The sequence below is a fragment of the Sturnira hondurensis genome, unplaced genomic scaffold, assembly GCF_014824575.4.
Source record: "Sturnira hondurensis isolate 20B ecotype Veracruz unplaced genomic scaffold, ASM1482457v3 Scaffold0009935, whole genome shotgun sequence".
Classification (NCBI taxonomy): domain Eukaryota; kingdom Metazoa; phylum Chordata; class Mammalia; order Chiroptera; family Phyllostomidae; genus Sturnira; species Sturnira hondurensis.
This window is the reverse complement of record NW_028082566.1, coordinates 3235646-3256721: the sequence shown is the minus strand read 5'-3', so window position 1 is coordinate 3256721 and position 21076 is coordinate 3235646. Positions and strand designations below refer to the sequence as shown.

The 21076-nt window shown below is 37.8% G+C and overlaps 1 protein-coding gene and 1 pseudogene across 13 annotated transcripts in view; one reads left to right on the top strand and one right to left on the bottom strand.

Moving 5' to 3' along the window:
- KIF21A (kinesin family member 21A) overlaps positions 1–21076 on the bottom strand; it is a 140746-nt gene that overhangs the window by 110302 nt on the left and 9368 nt on the right. The gene's annotated exons all lie outside the window — the stretch shown is intronic.
- Positions 20094–20262, top strand: LOC118995228 (uncharacterized; annotated as a pseudogene).

Below are 21076 nucleotides of genomic sequence, written 5' to 3'. Positions count from 1 at the left end.
TCCTTGAGTCCCTTCATCCAGGCAGATTACTTAAAAGAGGTTCCTTGGGGACAAGAAGAAAGTGTGTACAGACATGCCCACTGTCACACCGCACTTCTTTGTTCAAAGAGAATAAAAGCAGTTCTGATGGATGATAATTCTGAAGTCCCACAGAGATCACTAATTTAATTACTTTAAAACTGGTTGTGAAATAGGAACAAAGAATATTACATACATAAAATAACATATAAAAATATACTCGGGACACGTCTCCTTTTTTGCCATAATGATAAATACAACCATTAAATGTGACCTATGAAATGAAAGCTTTATTAAACTGTAAATATTTGGTAAAATTATTTTCCCATAGGAAGATGTCATAATTGACAATTCTGACAGATAAGATGAACCAAATGCCATAAAAACAAAAATAATAAACCTGTTTTTGAAGCTAATTAATAAACCTATTTGTTGAAGCTAATAACAGTGCTGCACAAACACCCACAAAGTGGGCATAAGTGTAATATATGCTTAGATTTCACAAAGGGTTCAAATATATTCTGATTTAAACAAATCTCTACCATATAAGAAACTTCAAAGAAAATGGTGTATGTAACAAATTAACTTGATATTTTCTTTTTCTTTACATATTAGTAAAACCATTCTAAATCATTTTATATACTTAATACACTTCACTCAAAAATTTAGAATTATTCTTCCATTGCTAGAGACAGACTGTTTCATCTAATTGTCCTCTTTACTCTCTTGCCCCACAACTGACTCAGTGACAGCAGTGTCACTGTGAAGAAAGCAGACCAAATACGACCAGAATGAGGCCAGCAACTGCTATTACATCACTGTCTCAGGCACTTTATTGTCAAAAGATCTCGCTGCCATGCATTGACTACTATGTAGGCAAACAGTCAGAAAATCTTTTTTATAATAATTAAAAAGCTGCAAGCAGCTTTTAAAGAATTCTACATAGGCTTTATAAACACCTGATCCAGCTAAACATAAGATCTGGAAACCAAATAGATTCCTGGGGTCTCGATCATCAGGAGTGTCAAGCAATAGGAAGAATTCCACCCATGCAGGCAGGTGGCAATACGAAGGCAGAAAACAACATCAGGAATGAGTCAAGCAGGAGGCAGATGGCTCAGCAGAGATAGTAGGCACCAGGGAGTGCAGGGTGACAGGTATCAGAGACTCAATAACAAGGACTTACTTTATAACAAAACTTTAAAGTCAATCAAAAATATTTATTGAAAGTCTCTCCTGAATTAATTGCTTGTTCTAGATTCCAGCAATCCAGTTGTGACTAAAACAAAGAAGTTTACTTAGTATATATGAGGGTCTGTGCTAAGCATTCTGTGAATAGAAGTGCTGTTTTTGTTGTTGATGTTAGTTCAAGGGAAAGTTTAATGATGAACTAAGCAGTAAACAAAGGCGGTTACTAAGGCAGATGGAGCAACAAGACAGAGTGCAAATTATTGAAATTCAAGGCAGGGCCAAAAGTTCAATTCCTGCAATTAAGCTATTGAAGGCCAGTAATAAAGGTTTAATTCATTTAGCACAAAAATTATGTCTGTACTGAGTATTAGAAATGAATAAATTTTTTTAAAAAGACAAAAGTGACCTCTGAGACACTGGTACTCAGGAAAGCCTGGTGTTTTAAAACAGGATCTGTCCTAGAGTCTAGGTTAATGATAAATCTGCAAGTGTTAAGTAGCCTGACTTCAAAGGCTAGAGATATACAGTGGCAAGAAGACAAAAAGATCAGTACAGATGAGTTCAAAGCAATGCTTTAGGGAAAAAGAATCTGATAGCAGAGAAAGAGAGAGACTGGAGATGGATACAAAATAAGGCATATAATAAGGCAAAAAGTGCATGTGATTGGAAGTTATAAGATTTGGTTCTAGTTCTTACTCTTTTAGTTCACATTTTCTGATACTTTCAGAGTCTATGTCATCTTGAGAAGAGGAATAACACAAATGCGACTAGGAAGCTCAAGTAAGGAAACAGGATTCACTCTCTGATCTGCAAGGAGCTATACAATGTTAGTTATTACTATCATTAGAAAAGAGACTACAGCAGTCATTGCACAGTAAACACCAGAACTAGAGTGAAGGCAATGTGAATTACTAGGATCAGGACAAGGGGAAAAGTACAATACAAGAGACGTTAAGGTGGAGGAAGCAGCAGTATTTGTCAACAACTAGGGTTAAGTAAAATAGAAAAAATTTTAAAACATAACTACCAGAGATAATATTAAGAGAGAGAGTGATTTTTTAGAAAAATAGAGTATTGAATTGTGAAATAATATTAAGCATAACATCTAATAGTATTAAATCCATATAAAGATGGTATACAATGCGCAAGTGGGTACAACTTTGTTCAGTCATGATTAAACTTTCTAATATCAACAATACTGGCAATTGTAGATTTTCAGATTTTAATATATACTCCTCTGTTTATATTATTTTATGATACAGACCAAGAATAAAAAAAAATGTATCAGCTGATTACTTTTAACTTATAAAAAATGCTGTGAGGCATCTTTGAATTACTTTGCAAATGTAACTGAAAAGAAAAGGTATTGCTTTCTTCATTATGTCACTTATGGAGTTCTGTAAGGCCATAGTCAACAAAACCAATCCCTAGTGACTCCAGATTTGATCATCCTGGAAGGTTTTACAAGTGTCATATCATACTGGTCCACATCATTAATTAAAACACTATTGCAATTGTTCAGGTACTGAATAATTTAAAACCTGAACTAGGACAGTGGCAAAGGAAATGAAAGAAAAGAGTGTAGACACAAAAGACAGTAACAACAACACATCTCTACGTGAATGTACACATCCGTTCACCAATCAGGGCTCTATCACCTCAGTGACACTGGTGGGAATCCAATTTGGCTCCTCTTTTGAGCAACGTCTAATTCTGTCATTTAAATGGGCAAAGGATATGCTATAGACAGAACAGTATCCAGAAAACATTGGTTTAGTATGGTCTAGTCTCTGCATGGACAATGATTAGTAACAGTTCTGTCTGCTGAGTTAATAATTCAGTAGGAATGACCCACATATAATGTGTGGAATGATGAAAAGCATAGTTTACATGGTTGATCAGTCTCCTCCAGCCATGCAAATGCTTCTTAACTTGGACATCTTAATAGGAACACAATATAGAGTTTCCTTAAGTTCTCTGAGTTTTTTGTCTGTTGATCTTAATACCCTATTATTATATCACACCTGAATATATAAATGTCACTGCCTATGAAATACCATAACACTACAGAAGCAACAGAATGTATGAACCAAAACCATTTAATTCAGAATGTTCCAGGATTGGCAAATACTGAAGCACATACAGTAGCATCAGTGAGAATTACCCATTACTACATACAGGCATACCTCGAAGACATTGTTTCAGACCACCTGAATAAAGCAAATATCTCATTGTAGCATGTTACACATTTTTTTATTTCCCAGTGCATATAAAGGTTATGTTCACACTAACCACAGTCTATTAAGATGCAAAAGCATTGTACCTACAAAATGTACCTTCCTTAGTTTAAAAAAACACTTTATTGATAAAAATACTATCATCTGAGCCTTCAGGGAGTAGTAACCTTTTTGTTGGTGCCGGGTCTCGCCTGGATGTCGGTGGCTGCTGACTGATCATGGTGGTGGTTGCTGAAGGCTGGGGTGGCTGTGGAATTTCTTAGTACAAGACAATAATGAAGTTTGCTGCATCAGCTGACTCTTCCTTTTATGAACAATTTCCCCATAGCACGCAACGTTTTTAATAGCATTTTACCTACAGTAGAATTTCTCTCAAAATTGGAGTGAATTCTCTCAAATTTTGCTGTTGCTTTATCAACTAAGTTGATGTAGTATTCTAAAACCTTTGTTGTCATTTAAACAATCCTCACAGCATCTTTACTAGGAGTGGGTTCCATTTCAAGAAACCCCTTTCTTTGCTCATCCATAAAAAAGCAACTCCTCGCCCATCAACATTTGTCATGAGATTATAGCAATTCATCACATCTTCAGGTTCCACTTCTAATTCTGTTCTCTTGCTGTTTCCATCCAATCTGCAGTTACTTCCTCCACCAAACTCGCAAACCCTTCAAAAGTCACCCACCACGGTTGGAATCAACTTCTTCCAAATCCCTGTTAATGTTGAAATTATGGCCTCTTCCCAGGAGTTTCAAGGGATCTTCATGGTATCTAGACTGGTAAAATCCTTCCAAATGATTTTCAATTTACTTAATGTAAATCCATCGGAGATTCCACTACTTCTGGCAGCTATAGCCTTATGACATGTGTTTCTTAAATAAGACCTGAAAGTCAAATACTCCTCAATCCATGGGCTGCAGAATGGATGCTGTGTTAGCAGACATGAAAATAATATTGGTCTCATGTACATATCCAGCACAGCTCTTGGGTGACCAGGTGCACTGTTGGGAACCACTCTGCCTGGTTCCAGGAATTGTAACTGCCCCCCATGGCTAAGGCTGAGTGAGCAACTTCCAGAATGTGAGCCACTAAGGGGACAAAGCTTGTCTCTGGCAGCAGCACTGCTTCTGCTTCATCCCCTGCCCCCAGCGCTTGGTCAGTTAGTCAGAGACGGGTAAGACTCCTCAAAGGAGGGGCAACCTAAGCCACACACGATCACTTGGGAGGCCATCAAGGAAGGACTCGGGGGCTGCAACAAAAAGGGAGTGATAGACCCTCACCCCCCGCCTCCGCCCCCAGCTATTCTGACATACCCCAAGTCCCCATTTCCATCCAGGAGAAGAGCTTCCTGGTTCTAATCCACTTAAGCCTAAAAACCTATGATGGGGAAGGCGGTGCATCCCTTTGCCAGCTGAAGCAGGACCCAGGGTGATCAGGCATAGAAAGAATCCCTAAAATCCTGTGAAACCTGCTTTGTTTAGAATGCTCTCATTTAAATGATAAGGGTCTAAGCAAGAAGTTTGTTCCTCAAAGTTTTATGGCTCTTTAGCTATCTGACCCTGACTGAGAATAAGCCCTCATAGTTCTTTGAATGCTATCTATTGTTTGATCCTTACCTGTATTCTTGTGCAAAACAAACCCAATAAAAGACCCTTGAGGAAGAGGCTGTTGGCCCTTCTCCTTAGAGGGATCGGCCACCTCTCCTCCCCAAGCAGATCATGTCTTGGTAGTTTCACTTTCATCCATGGTGGACAGGGTGACTTTGCCAGCAAAGGTGCCCCTACAGTGCACTGTTGATGAACAGAAATATTCTGAAATGAATTTTTTTTCCTGAACAATTATAGGTATCAACAGTGGGGTTTAAAATATTCAGTAAAACATGTTGTAAGCAGGTGGGCTGTCATTGAGGTTTTATTCTTCCAATTATAAAGTATAGTCAGAATGAATTTAACATAATTGTTAAGGGCCCTTGAAATTTTGGCATAGTAAATGAGCAATGGCTTCAATTTAAAGTCACCAGTCACATTAGCTCCTAACAAGAGAGTCAGCCTGTCCTTTGAAGCTTTGCAGCCAAGACTTCTGCTGACTTCTCCTCTCTAGCTATAGAAATCTGAGATAACATCTTATTTCAGTAGAAGGCTATTTCATCTACATTGAAAATCTGCTGTTTAGTGTAGTCACCTTCATTAAATATATGAGCTAGATCTTCTGGATAACTTTCTGCAGCTTCTACATCAGCACTTGCTGCTTCACCTTGAATTTCTATGTGATGGAGATGGCTCATTTCCCTAAACTTCATGAACCAGCCTCTGTTAGCTTCACACTTTTCTTCTGCAGCTTCCTCACTTCTCTTTGCCTTCGCAGAATTGAAAAGAGTTAGGGCCTTGCTATGGATTAGACTTTAGCTTAAAGAAAGACTTAAGACATCTCCTCTTCAGACCACTAAAATTTTCTCCATATGAGCAATAAGGCTGTTTCACTTTCTTATCATTTTTATGTTCACTGGAATAGCACTTTTAGTGGCTTTCAACAACTTTTTCCTTTGCATCCACAACTTGGCTACCACAAATGCACGAGCTTTCAGCCTTTTCAACACACCTTCCTCACTAAGCTTAACCACTCCTAGCTTTTGACTTAAAGTGAGAGACAATATGACTCTTCCTTTCACTTGATCACTTACAGACCATTATAAGGTTTTTAAATGGCATTATTTTAATATTACTGTGTCTCAGAGATTAGGAAGGTTGAAGAAGAGAGGGAGAGATGGGAAAACAGCTGGTCAGTGAAGCAGTTAGAACACACACACTTATCAAATAAATTCACCATCGTGTATGTGCACCTTATATCATGGTCCATGATACCTCCCCCCAAATTATAATCATAATATCAAAGAAGACTGTTAACAGATAATCATAATTAGTACAACAATAAAAAGTTTGAAAGATTGCAAGAATTACTAAAATATAGCATAAAAATACAAAGTGAGCAAATGCTATTGGAATATGGTGCTGATAACTTGCTCCACAAAGCGCTGCCACAAACTTTCAATTTGTAAAAAATACAGTATCTACAAAGCACAATAAAGCACAGCTCAATAAAACAAAGAATGCCTGCAAAAGGAAGATTTGGTTTTGCAACAAGAGCAAGTTGCTAAATGCCTGTCATGATGATGATGTAACATAATTATGTTTTTTAATAAACGACTTAGATTACCCACAAGTCACCAAGAATTTAGCAATAACATGGCACAATTACTGGAGCCTCCAGGAATATGTTCAACTAGCTTAATTGCCCATTATACTTGTTAAGCAACTACTATGTTCCAGAAACTGTACTTAGAATCTACATCTAATATTTTATTTATTATTTTCTCAACTACAGTTTCTCAAAATGTGGTTATTCCTCCTCTCTTTAGAGAAAAAGGCACATTTTTCACATCCATCTACCTTGTATGTGAAATTGGTACAATGACTAGATACATGGGAGTAAATAAGAGTAGTGTTTGTCAAATAGATAGACTGATGAAAAAACAAGTGAAAGGAAAGGAATGAAATAGCACAGAATGATATGGTACTGGCTCTATGTTCTCAAAGTTCCTCTTTTTCACCATCACCTTGGGGCTTGCCTGGAGCTCCTCTGTGAAGGAGCCATACTTGTTAACTGTGAAATCATTTGAACTAATAATTCATATAATGAAATACTAGATTCATAACAAGATAAGGAATGTGACTTTTCTTGTTGCCTCTTAATTTCAACTACAAGCCTCAGGAAAATGATGCCTCCCCACAGTATTTACCAAGAGTTGGCCAAACTGGCTCTTCCACGATCAGTGCTTATCACTCATCTCCAGGCTACAAAAGATAAAGCTAAAGAATTCGTGCTGGGGATACTTTGAAGATAATTCATAGGTATAGAGCTTAGTTTTTCTCTTTTCTTTCCTCTTCAAAGTATAGGAAAGTAAAACATCTCTCTTCTTATCAAGCCAAGTGAGGGAGTAGTCCAGGTTTTCTTGACTTCAAAGATTGAAGAGCCTTAAGAAGGGGACTATGGCCTTCCACTTCCATAAACACAGCATTCCCATCTCAAACTGTCCATCTCATAGGAGACAGGCCCAGCTCAGGAGGAGTGAAACTGTCGGGGAAAATCTGGAGTTCAGACTGGAAAAGCCTGAAGATAGGAAGTCAAAAAAATGTTCAGAGAGCAGTAACTGAGCGAGCAAGCCACATTTTGCTATTAAACAAGTCACAGATACGTGATATTTCTCATTGTCCAAGTGACAAAGACAAGAGTGGCCAGACAATAAGCCATTTCATAGGAATTTTGCCAAGGAAAGTTGACTACCATAGAAGCAAAGGGACATTCACTGTAAAACACTATAGGAATTATGAGAAGTGTAAGGAGGGAAAAGGAGCCACAGCATTCCCCAGAGGTCAGGCAGAGAGTGCCGCTCCCATTACAGATAGAGCAAACCCAGGAGGTTCTTCAAAGAATCCAAAGGCCTAACAGCCAACTAATAAAGCCAAGAGAGAACTACAAAAGAGCACCGAGTAAAGAAGTAGAAATAACACTAAGTAAAAGAAATTTTGCTCTTCTTCTTTAAATGTCTCCCCACTCCCTCTTGGAAGACCCAGAAGAGATAGCAAAGGCATGGAAGCAGAAATGGATGAAGTCAGGACTGAGCTGGATGGAAAGAGAACAATGAATTGAATGTTTTTGGTTTAGGTTAGATAGTACTTTAATTCCCAAAAACAAGACCATTCTTACCAGCTGAAAATAACCTGAAAGTAAGGAGATGTACCCAAGAGTTTGGAAAGAACAACCAGAAAAATTGTTATTGAAGAATAATGTTGCCCTGGCTGGTGTGGCTCAGTGAATTGAGGGCGGGCCTGCGAACCACACAATCGCGGTTCGATTCCCAGTCAGGGCACATGCCTGGGTTGCAGGCCAGTTCCCGGTTCCCAGTTCCCGGCAGTAGACGCATGAGAGGCAACCACACATTTCTTTCCCTCTCTCCTTCCCTTCCTCTCTAAAGATAAATAAATAAAATCTTAAAAAAAAAAAAGAATAATGCTTACCTAGATGTAAGCTACCAAATTCAGCCCACTCAACAAACCAGTTACACCATCTTTAGGAATCACATTTGAGAAGATAATATAATGACCCAGGGAAGCACTCATGAAATAAAAAATATAAAATGAAACAACATATAGTGTAAAAATATATATGCAATAGGATTTCATTTACATAAATATAATTATATTAAAATATACTAGGCAAAAACAAAATGTTTTTATTTAGCCGAGGTGAAGTTCTTATAAATTTTCTAAAGTGAACAGATAACACTTTTATAATCAGAAAAAAATATACTACTAAAATTTTTTCCTTTGCATTAATAACTGGGCTGTCAAAAGTAGTCTTATGAACAACTATGAAAATGTTTACTCTTATATCAAATCAACTTCTATCTACTTTTTAGAGTCAGTAATGTTGTTCCAAATCTTGTAGCCCAAACCAATTACCATAATAATATCAGATGATAAAAAACTACAACATGCTTGAGTTTCAAAGCCAGAAAGATAAACTTGTCAATAGAATGCTCACCCGAAATGGTCAAGTGAGTTTTCTACAAGACCATACATAGCATGGCAGACCACCACTACCAGAATTTAGATCATCAATGACCCTCCCACCCTCTCTCAGGAGTGTCACCAGCCACCTCAAAATTTTCATTGCCCACTTTCTCCCAGTTAGCAAACCATCTCCAGCCCCCATCAAAACCAGTCATCTAAGATCTTCAAGTTGCCCCTTGGTCTAAAATATGGAAACAGTTCATCACACTTCTATTCACCAAAGTCACCATATCAGAAGCCCACACTTCCCAGACCATCTAATATAAAATTAGTCACTTAATACTACACTATATATGGCCTCTCATTTGGCCCCATTGCCTATTTCTTACTACCTTCCTTAACACGTCCACTATGCATTGGAAATCGTGGTCCAAAAGCAGAGTACAGATGAGTGGTTAAACCTGGAACACTGGCTGGAGTCAAACTTGCCAGAATTGAAATCCAGCCCTTTCGCTTACAGATGTGTGTGTGTTGCCCCAAGCACATTGTTTAACTTCTCAACTTCCTCATTCATAAAAATGGGACTAATAATAATACAGTTCTATCACCTAACAACTAGAATACATTCTGAGCAATGTATTGTTAGGGGTACTTACACAAACATAGATAGTCTAGCCTATACATACGGAGACTATATGGCATAGCCTATAGCTCCTAGGTGACAAGCCTGTACAGCATGCTACTGTACCAAACAGCATGAGAGTAAATCAAGCACATGAGAAAATTATGCAATGAAGAGACGTAGTAAATATGAGACACACAAAGCTGCTGCCAGCATAACACAGCATATGGTTTTATAGCAAATTTTGTTCTGATATGTAGAAAGGGTACACTCTAAAGCAACAATTCATAGTATAGTAAATACATTAACCAGCAACACAGCCATTTATTATCATTACTAAGTATTATATGCTGCACACAGTTGTATGTGCTATACATTTATATGATAGGCAGCACAGCTGGTTTGTTTACAACCTACATCAGCAACATCAGCATCACCAAAAACATGTCAGTAAATGCACTGTGCTAGAACATCATGACATTGCTACCTAGGTGACAGGAATTTTTCAGGCATTATAATATATGGGACTATGGTTAGACAAGGGGTCCATCACTGACCAAAATTATACAGCACATGACTGTACCTATTATAGGATTATCGTAAGGATCATGTGACTTAATCTGTGGTTTAGAGTCTAGAACATGTGCTTCTGCTATAGAATGAGTCCTTGATAGCTCATTTATTCTGATTAGAGTTCACCTATATTCTCAACCTAAAATGTGACTTGCCCATCACCTGAGGACATGGCTTTTACTGAAGTGGTCTCAAGTACAGATATTTTTTCTTTCACATTACATAAAAGCCATTGCCTGGAGGTAGGTTTTCTTCTTGCTCCCTCATGCAGCTTCCAACTTGGCTCTCTTTATTCGTCTTCCAAAGATTCCATTTTCTTTGAAGCACATGTCGTCATACCTTGCCACTCACTCCTCAGCATCCTTTATTGCTGTCTTTCTCACACAGTCTCATTCACTGATCTCATTTACAGTCTATAATATCCCCTTCACCAAGACTTCTGTTACCATTCTTGGCAATTTCAAATCCCTTAGGTGACACACCAACACCATTATCTCACAGTTTGATCTCCTTAAGAAACATTCTTAGTTTTGTTTTTAAAAAAGATATAGACAGAAGTGAACTACTTCATTTTTATATTCCCAGTTCCAAACCACATCCATCTAAACCCCCAAAACTTCTTATCTTGTTAAAATGGAAGTCTCCCTATTTATTCCTAAAGCCACTCTCTCCACTTTCTCTCTTCACTCATCCCTAGTCTCATCTCCAAGGTCCATCCTACAAATATCTCCTCTCTTTATCACAACATCAATTTTTCCCTCTCTTGGATCATTCCGGTCAGGCATAATCATGCATGGCTCATTATCATCCATTAAAATAATCTCCCCTTAACCTTATTCCCCTTCATCTCACTTTTCTGCACCTGTTCACAGCAAAATCTTCCAAAAGTACTGTTGATTTCATTGCCTCTTCGTTCTCATCTCTCATTCTTTCCTTAATCCACTCCAAGTGACCACTCCACTGCCATAGCTCATATCTGAGTCACCAATAGTCTTGCCAAAGCTAATGGTCAATTTTTGCTCACATCTCACTTGACTTCCACCAACATTTGAAATAGTTGACCAGCTTCTAAGACAACATAATCCCCCTGCTTTTTTGTAACCTCCCTAGATGCTCTTCTCCAGTCTCATTGGCTTGATCTTTTTCTCTTCTTGGCCTCTAAATTTTAGGGCGTCCCAGGGCCTTCTCCCCACAAGTCTTATCTAAATGTTTGCCCTTCATTGGTGACTTCATATAATCCCATGCTTCAGCCACATAAATAATGCTGCTTCTCAAAAGACTATCTTCAGCCCACACATATTCCCTGTGATCCAAATTCTACTATATTCAACAGCCAACTTGACATCTTTATTAGCATGTCCAATAAGTATGGCAGTCACAAGACAACCAAAGTAGAACTGGTAATCCTTTTTCACAAAAAATCAATTTCTGCTCAATGCCTCAAACCCAATAATCTACTTGGTTCTTCTCTTGCCATCACATGCTTTATTAGCAAGTCCTAAGGACTCTACCCCAACAGACACCCCAAATCTGCTGTTCACCATCTGTGAACTAAACACTTCCATTGTTTAGTCCAAGCCTCCTCCATCTCTCTTCTGGAACACAACAGATTTCTCACTGGTCTCCCACCACCATTTTTAACTCTTATTACACAATCCATCTTCTATACAGTGACTAGTTATCTAAGAGTTAAATTAGATCATGCCATATCTCCAGTTAAAGCCCCTTAAAAGCCTTCCCACTGAAGTTACTGCCAGGGAGGAGGGGAAGAAAGGTAGAGGAGGGTATGGAGGGATAAGTGGCGATGGACAGAGACCTGACTTGGGGTGCTGAACACAGTACAGCGTACAGATGGTGGTTGTACAACTGTGCACCTGAAACCTGTGTAATTTTGTTAACCAGTGTCATTCTAATGAATTCAATACAAAGGAAAAAATAAAAAGTAAAAATAAAAGGGCCTTTAGGTCATCTAAAAATAAAATAATGATTTTTACCAAAAAAAATAATAAAGTCCAAACTTTCCATTCTAGACAACAAGGCCCTAAATGATCTGGCTCTTGCCTATCTGTTATCATCTTCACCCTCTTTTCTATTTGCTATATTTGGCTACACTGCTCTTTAAAACATTCCACTAACAGGCCAGCTTATTTTTCACAGCTTTTGCACTTAGTTCCATTTAGAAATTCTCTTCTCATAGCTTCTCGTGACTCACTTCATTTTCCCCAAAGTACTTACTGACATCTGAAATTATTTTATTTTTCTACATTTATGGTCTCAACCATTATCCAATGCTAGCTCTTCGAAAGTGAAAACTCTTATATTGCTCACATCTCTATCTTCCAAACTCAGAACGCCCTTCCTCCAAGACCAATAGCAGTCACACACTTCTGACAGACTGACTAAAGTTTCCATAAGAATTATCAGGAGCATACTATATTTCCTCTTAATGGTGTTGAGAAACAGATCTGACATGCTTACTGATGTATTAAACACTTCACAGAGAAGCACAAAGAAGAAATAAAAGTCTACCCATACTCTTAAATAATTCAAAATTCATTGAGGAGAAAGAAAAAAACCAACATAAACCCAAGATACTAAACACACTTATTTACAGAGCAGTCTATCATATACTATAAATTATACTTACATATTGTGAATATGACATAATTAATCAGGAAAACCACCCTTAGGAGAGAATAGTTCTATGAAGTATAATGAGGTCTGCCTGGGAAAAGTCCTGCCACTGTTAATATAATGAGAAAGGTTTGGTGACATCAAAGTAACCTGGCAGCCAAGGAGAGTGGACTGGAATGCACATGCATGAAGAATGAGGGCTTCACTATACTAGTCAGTGAGGCCGATATACGCCATTGAGTGAGCACGTGTACTGTGTCACCACATTCAAAATGAGCAAGTAGAGCAATGAATCTGCATCAAATTTTGCAGCTTGAACACTCCTCCATGGAAACTACTGAGATGATTCAGAAGGATTTCGGGGATGATGCAATGAATGCAGTGCAAATAAAAGTGCGGTACAAATGCTTCAAAGATGGTTGAGAATCTGTTGAAAGTGATCCATGTTCTGGAAGGCCTGCAACAAGCAGAACACCTGAGAATTTTGAATGTGTACAGGCTGCCATCAACAAAGATCAGCAACTAACAGTGCAGGAACCAGAAGCTGATCTGGGGATTCCAAAAATGACTCAGTGCAAAATTTTGATGCAGAATGTTAGCATGACATGTGTTGTGGAAAAATGCATTCTGCAGCTTCTGCTACCAGAGCAGAAGAAACATCTCCTGCAGTTGCTAATGACTTGATTCAAACCACGACCAATGAACCAGATTTCCTCATGAAGGTCATAACTGGAGATGCATGCTGGGTCTAAGGCTGTGATCCAGAAGCGAAGGCCCAGTCGTCCCAATGGAAGTCAGTTGGGTCTCCACACCCAAAGGAGGTGCAGCAAAGTTGAGGCAAGATCAAAATCATACTAACTGTGTTTTTTTTTATGAGGAAGGTGTTGTCTATCATGAGCATGCCCCTCCAGGCCAAATAATTAATAAAGAGTCCTACCTCAATGTTCATCATCATTTGACAGACGCAATACAATGAAAATGGCCTCAGCTATGGGCAACTGGTAATTGGCAGCTTCATCACAGCAACACACTTGCTCATGCATCACATCTCACGCAGAATTTTTTGGCAAAACATCAAATCACCCAAGTGACTCAGCCCCACTACAGCCCAAATTTGGCTTTTCCCAAAAGTAAAATCACCTTTGAAAGGGAAGAGATTTCAGACCATTGATAAGATTCAGGAAAATAAGCCCTGGCTGGTATAGCTCAGTGGATTGAGCGCGAGCTGCAAACCACACGATTGCGGTTCAATTCCCAGTCAGGGCACATGCCTGGGTTGCAGGCCAGTTCCCAGTGGGGGACTCACAAGAAACAACCATACATTGATATTTCTCTCCTTCTCTCCTTCCCTTCCTCTCTGAAGATAAATAAATAAAATAAAATAAAAAGATCCAGGAAAATACAAGGGGGTACCTGATGGTGATTCCAATAAAGGATTTTGCAGAGTGTTTGAAACAGTGGAAGAGACACTGGGAGAACTGTGTGAGGTCCCAAGGTACCTACTTTGAAGAGGACTGTGGTGCCATTGTCTTATGTACAATGCCCCTTGTATTTTGCATCTTATTCAACAAATGTCTCTATTTTTTCATAGTATATGGCTGGATACTTTATGGACAGACCTTATATATTATCAATACTTTTACAGATGGAGAAATTGAGGATCAGCCAACTTAAACAATTCACTCAAGGTTAAAAACTAAGAGTCAGGTTCAAGCAAGTCTCTTGATGTCAAATCTCATTTTCCCCTTAAGAAATCATTTTTGGTACTTCCTTATTACCAGAGCGGATTACTTTGAAAAGTACATCTAACAAAAGCTTGAATAATCACAAATGAAGCTGTCAGAGTCCATGACTCCACCAATATCACATGTTCAAAGTGCCTTGGGTGTTTGGGTCTTGATAGACAGAGCAGATCATCAGTCGCCTGAGAAAGAACACAGCCTATTACCCACAGGACACTGGGATGGATGAAGCAGACACACAAGAAATATGCAATTAACAAAGGGATTTTATATTTTACTCAAACTAGTCTTAGAAATTGAATATTTCAGAGAACTTTCCATGGAAGCTTCTTGCCTTACTCAGATCCAAGCTGGCCACTCTGAAGGAATTTGTTATTAATAATGTGGGGAAAGGATATAGGTTTAATTAAAACCACATGCATGTGCACACATGCACATGTGTGTGTATACTCATATCTTTATACATGTGGATAAACAACTGTCAGTAAATCTTTGCAAGTAACGTCTGATGAAAATAGAATGAAATTCATGGAAAAGGATTATTTTTAATGAAATGAGCATGAAAATTAGAATAAGTACAGAGGAAAAGAACAGAATGCAAATAAACCAATAAAGCTATGTTAAAGATTAGGAGATTAGAAAGAGTAGATGTCACAACACTTAAATTATTTAAAAAACAGTTTATATTACTCTTTTGGAAAATAAGGACTCATTTTCTTAGCAAGTGGACTAATGCTAGTACAATGGCTATAGAGGTGAACTATTCCAATAATTTGCACCCATGTGTTCATATTATATTTATGACATGTTTCGTGGAAGAGCCATCCAGTCTTGTAAGGGCATTGGAAGATTCTCCCAATGGGACTGAGTTCTTTAAGGGCAAAATCCGTATCCATTCATCCTACATTTCCCAGTGCCTAGTAAAGTGTTTGGAATGCCCTTGATTTTAGTGCGCCTCAATAACTAGTAAATGGAATTAAACTAAATTGAAATATATTGAATTTATCTGAGTCGAAATGATTGGAGTGATCAGGGATAAGAGCTACCCATTATCCTCACAAATTAATTTTTATTCCTCCATTTAAGATATCAAAATACCTTAAAAGTATCAAAAAGTTACTTAGTGATTTTTTGCTGTACTTACAGACAGCTTGAAGCAACCGATTTTTTTTTACACTTTTATAGCCCTTTACAAAGAGGCTATCATGCACTCAACAGAAGTGTGATCCACTTGACATGTAGAGGGACTGAGTCGCAGGGAGGTGTCGTGTTATTTTTCCACAGGGTTCCTTTTACACCACTGCTACCTCAAAGTGAGGCGGTGAAACAGAGGCAATCCGCACTCAAAGTCCAAAAGCGTTACTTTGACCACGAAAGTTCACCAAAGTTTTTAAAAGATTCAATCCTACAAGGAAAGTTATGCAGTATGCACATAAATATATCTGATAGTCAAAGGCACAAAGAGGAAACACAAGTTTCTGCTATTGCATTTTTTTCAAGTGAATAAGATAGCATGCTTTTCATTACAATGTACAGAAAACAACTCAAATAAATAAGCATCGGTTTTTTCTATATGAGGGTAGGGAGTCAGATGATTTTGCAAGATATTCATATTCAGTTACATTACTCTATTTCTACCACTGTGTTTCCTATTTTAAAAGCTAATATTGGTAGGATCCTTCTGCTTGTCAAAGACAGCAAGCAGTACTGTCTTAGTCACCTTCAACGGTCTACTTCCCTTTCTTCCACATATTTTCTAAGTTCATCCGTCTTCACAGTGTTCCATTTCACAGTAAACTAATTTGTGAAAGACACAAAAGGTATTTATTTTGCCAGTTTAATCAAGTTTTTCTAAACAGGTTTGTTTTAAAAAGTAAAGTTTTCTTCCAGGATCATTTAAGTTTCAGACTTTGTTTTTCCAAAGCAAATAAAACTAGTCATCTAATCAAAGAATTCAGCAGTTAACATTATATAGACAAAGAAGACCAATTGTAAGTAAGGTCTTTTAGGGGAAAAGCCATAGATTTATTTTTTATATAATCATGGTAATTAAATTTAAAAATCTGCAAAATGATATAATATGAAGTACATAAAGGACAAAATTATTCAGATGTATTTTCTAATTTAGCAAAAACACCCTGTCGATTCAATCAAATTTTTCAGTTTCTTCATGTTAGTCATAAAAATAGTGAGATGTTTCCTTGGAGCTTATATATAAAATGTGTATGTGAGTGTGAGTATTAACTCTATTTTCAGATGAGAAAACTAAGGTACACAGAGTTTAAGGGGCCGCCCTAAAATTTTGAAATAAAATCTATGTGACTCTGAAGTCCACACTTTTTTCAATATGTCATGTTGCCAAGATAAATAAAACTAAGGCAGAGATAGGGATGAAGGAAAAACTAATGACTGTGAAGCTAGAAACAGAAAGACCAACCACCTTTTAGTAATTCCTTGATGGATACCAGGATAAGACAGGGCATTATTGCCACAGAGAATATGCTTTTAATCTAGCTACCAGGAGCTAGAATGGTTACTGGACTTTAAGGATTAGTACCCTCGATCCTTCACACATGTGTGTTCTTCCCTAGCCCTTCTCCTACCAGTGAAGCTGTCATGAGAAAGAGCAACGGCCAACTCACCCGGGTGTGCCAATCCCAAACTGAGCCATCACAGAGAATACAGCAGCAGCCTGGCCTAGCCCAACACACAGCCACGGCTGCTTTTCAAAACTGAGACGTGAATTCATCACTGCATGTACTGAATGGCCAGAGCAGAAGCCAAAAGAACCATTTTCATATTATTGTAAAGGTAGACACAGTTCAACTGTGACTAAAATTTTCCATGTCAAAATCGCAATCAAGAAAGGTAAGATGATGAGGACTCAAAGCTTCAAGCCTCTTGACAAACCTATCATATTCAACCAAAATGTCATAAGGATGAGTTGAAAATCTTTTTCATCAGTTGATATTAAGAAACAAATGTCACACATAAAATTAATACAAAATAATACTGAATGTAAACTGTAATTGAAAAAAGAAACATGTATCAATTCATTTTGTTTATTAACATTAATACATTTTATACCATATTGGCCAGATTCATCAACTCCTTTGTGTGTCTGTGTATGCATATGTACACACAGACATACTTCATGTCAATCATGGGCCAAAATCACAGCTTCTGGATCTCATCTAAAATCTTTGTCAAAACATACTGTGGCCTCCAAAATGACGTGGATTAAGGAAAAGCTGGACGAATAGCCTGGCCAGAGGCCAGAGGTGACAGGGAAGTGAAGTGAGGTCCAGAAGTGACCCAGACTTGATCAGTGCTAGAGATGTGTACACTGGAATCCAATCTGATGGCAGTTTCCAGTTCTAAGTGGCCCAGATTAGTTGAAGTAAATCCCAGTTGTCAAAAAAAAAAGGGGACATATTTCCCCCTCCACAGAAAGAGAGCTTTTAATAATTGCACTTAATCTAATAGATTTGAATTCAAGATACAGGGGGAAATATGCATCAGAAAACCAAGACACATGTCAATTTGTCTATTCTGGACAAATAGATAGGAGGTGACAGGAAAAGCTATGATCCTAAAAGCAAAGCCATAAGTTTGAAGCAGCAACACAAATTTTAGATCAATGGGCTGGGGAAGACAACAACAGTTACAACTGACTTTATTTATTAGGACTCACCAAGAAATTCAGGGGTACTAAGCAGAGAAAAATAACAATCATAAAATGATAGTAGCACCTATGCCTTATACAACATTTGCTGGCTCCAGTACTATGACAAGGGTTTATATACATCATCTTATTTAATTCTCGCAACATATGAGGTAGGTACTGTTTTCTCTAATTAAGCGCCCTGTAGACTTTGAATATAAAAATGTCTCCATTCATAATGATCTAATAAAGGGGATGAGAGTTCTGGAAAAAGGTTGGAGATAATGTTCATCAGTGTTAACTGATTTGCACTGATTCATCCCCACTAATATCCAGGAGCTGCTTCAAAGAGCACATTTGCTGTGCCTGTAAAGGTTGCATTAAAAAAACCACCCAAGCTACCAAGTCCATCAGGGGTCAAACTCATAATCTTGGCTTTGTTACTAAGCATCGCACAAAAATCACTGGACTTAGAAATCATCAATACCCACAGCACTCAATGACACATAATTTGTGTGCCTATGTTTAAATAGATTGAGGTAGAATCTTAATATTGAAACATATAAAATGAAACCACAAAATTAATGTCAAAACATGCTCTAATTTAAAACTGAAGTCATCAAGTGTTTGAGTTACTCTACGTTGAGAACTGCAGTCACAGAACACCTAAACAAAGTCCGTGAAAAATTATGCTGTTATACCAAGTTCATACAAAATTTAGAATCAAAGATAACTAAAGAAACCCTATACTCAAAGACAAGAACCAAATCTGCTACAAATGTAACAGAAGGCCAGTTACACTTATGTAACAAAAGAGATAAGAACATAATCAAGGGCAGATAGAATCTGTTACCAATGTAAGGCCAAGGTGGCAAACTAAAATTCAAAAGCATCATAGCATACTGCCTAACTGGACACTTGAAAATGTCACAGATGTCACATTTGGATTAAGGAATCTTAAATGGCAGGACAAATACTGAGGAACGAAACCTGGAATCTCATATTTAACCAATCAGCAGTTGACAGCTTCCATTTTAGGGCAGAACAGACGCAGACTAGGTGACGGACAGGCAGCTCAAACAAAGATGTTTTGTGTTGAACGGAGGTGAGCACAGCACAATAGATGCCTTAGAAATGCACTGATTCTCAAGGAACATGGTGTGGATGCACCTGTGCTTGGTTTACCGTCACAGCTTAGACTAACATGTTGAGCAAATACCTGTATTATCTTAATACATTATACCTGGCTTTACACATAGCTTAAGAGATGAAATTATATACATCAATATATCACCTCCCGAAAAACATCCTCAGGACCAGAGCATTTAATCGCACATCCTGGGTGAACGGAACTGTCCTCCCTGTTCCACAAGTAGTGATCAACATGCCACATCAGAATGACTCATTACAGCTTGACCCTCTCCAAGATTTCTTGTTCCAGCTTGCTGAGAGAAAAAAAATTCTAGTTTAGAAACTTCAACTCCAGAAAACAGTCATTGGTAGAGTCTGTGCTCATCAGTGGAAATGAAAACATTACCAAGAATTGTAGAGACACACCACAACTCTTAGAAAAATGAAATTAATGCCCCTGTCAGACAACAAAGGCTTGTCAATTACTATTTGATATACGAATTGAATATAGAGAGTGGAATTATTAAAGTAAAGCAGGTGGGGTATATTTAACATGTTACGCAAAACACCCTTTTTAATATAAAGAAATAGAAAAATTCATACACTATACTTTAAGGACGTCCGCACGCACGTGGCCTACAGTCCTCCACTCTATCAGCTGAGCTATCGAAGGGCGCACAAATTCATACACTATACTTTAAAGTGATAAATATCATCGCTTCTCGGCCTTTTGGCTAAGATCAAGTGTAAAGTGATAAACATCAGGCTATAAAAGTGTACCCATATTACAACCATTTTTATTATTTTTTAATTTTATTTATTTTTTTTAACTGTGGTTCAAGTACAGTTTTCTGTCTTTTACTGCCATCCCAGCCCACCCACTCCGCCCTTCCCCTCCCTCCCATTTCCATCCCCCCAGTTTTTGTCCATGTGTCTTTTATACTTGTTCCTGTAAACCTTTCCTCTTTTCCCCTGAAATTCCCTCCCCACCATTTTTTTAAATGTTGATATACATATGAAAATATATATATATGTAAAATCTCCCAAAATGCTAATAGTAATTATATCAGGATAGTGAATTATGATTGATTATTCTTCTCATCTTTTCCCAGATACTTTCACTAATGTGATTACATTATTTCAATAATAGAAAAAAATGATATTAAGAACTGATTTTGAGGTCATTAGACTAGGCCTGAAAGATCTATTTCCTGATTCTAAGTACCAATCTGCTTTTAAAGTGCTTTCAGCTAAGTCTTCCCTTAGCTCTATCAATAAGTACTGTAGACACACTGCTCCATCAGCTCCAGCTGCCAGAAAAAATGTTTTCATAAAAATATAAATTTATTTTTTAAGTCCTGTGTTACTATTATTTCCAGTTTTTATACTTATTTACTCCTTGCAGCTCTCTTTGCTGTATAGCCTGGCACAGAGTGTGTTGCAGGCACGCTTGGTAAGAGAGAGCCAGGAAAGCATTAGCAATGTTTCCCAAAACCTGGTGCAAGCCAATCCACCAAGGAAGTTCACGTTTTTACTAACCAACCTAGCCAAGCTCTTTTAAGAGGTTAAACAACTAGCATGAGATACAACTGACTAGTGTTGTTAATCTCACAAAGTATATGGTGGTACCTTTACAAAACACTAAAAACAATACCAAGTGAACGCCTTGGTGGAACATGAAGAATCAAAACAGTGGA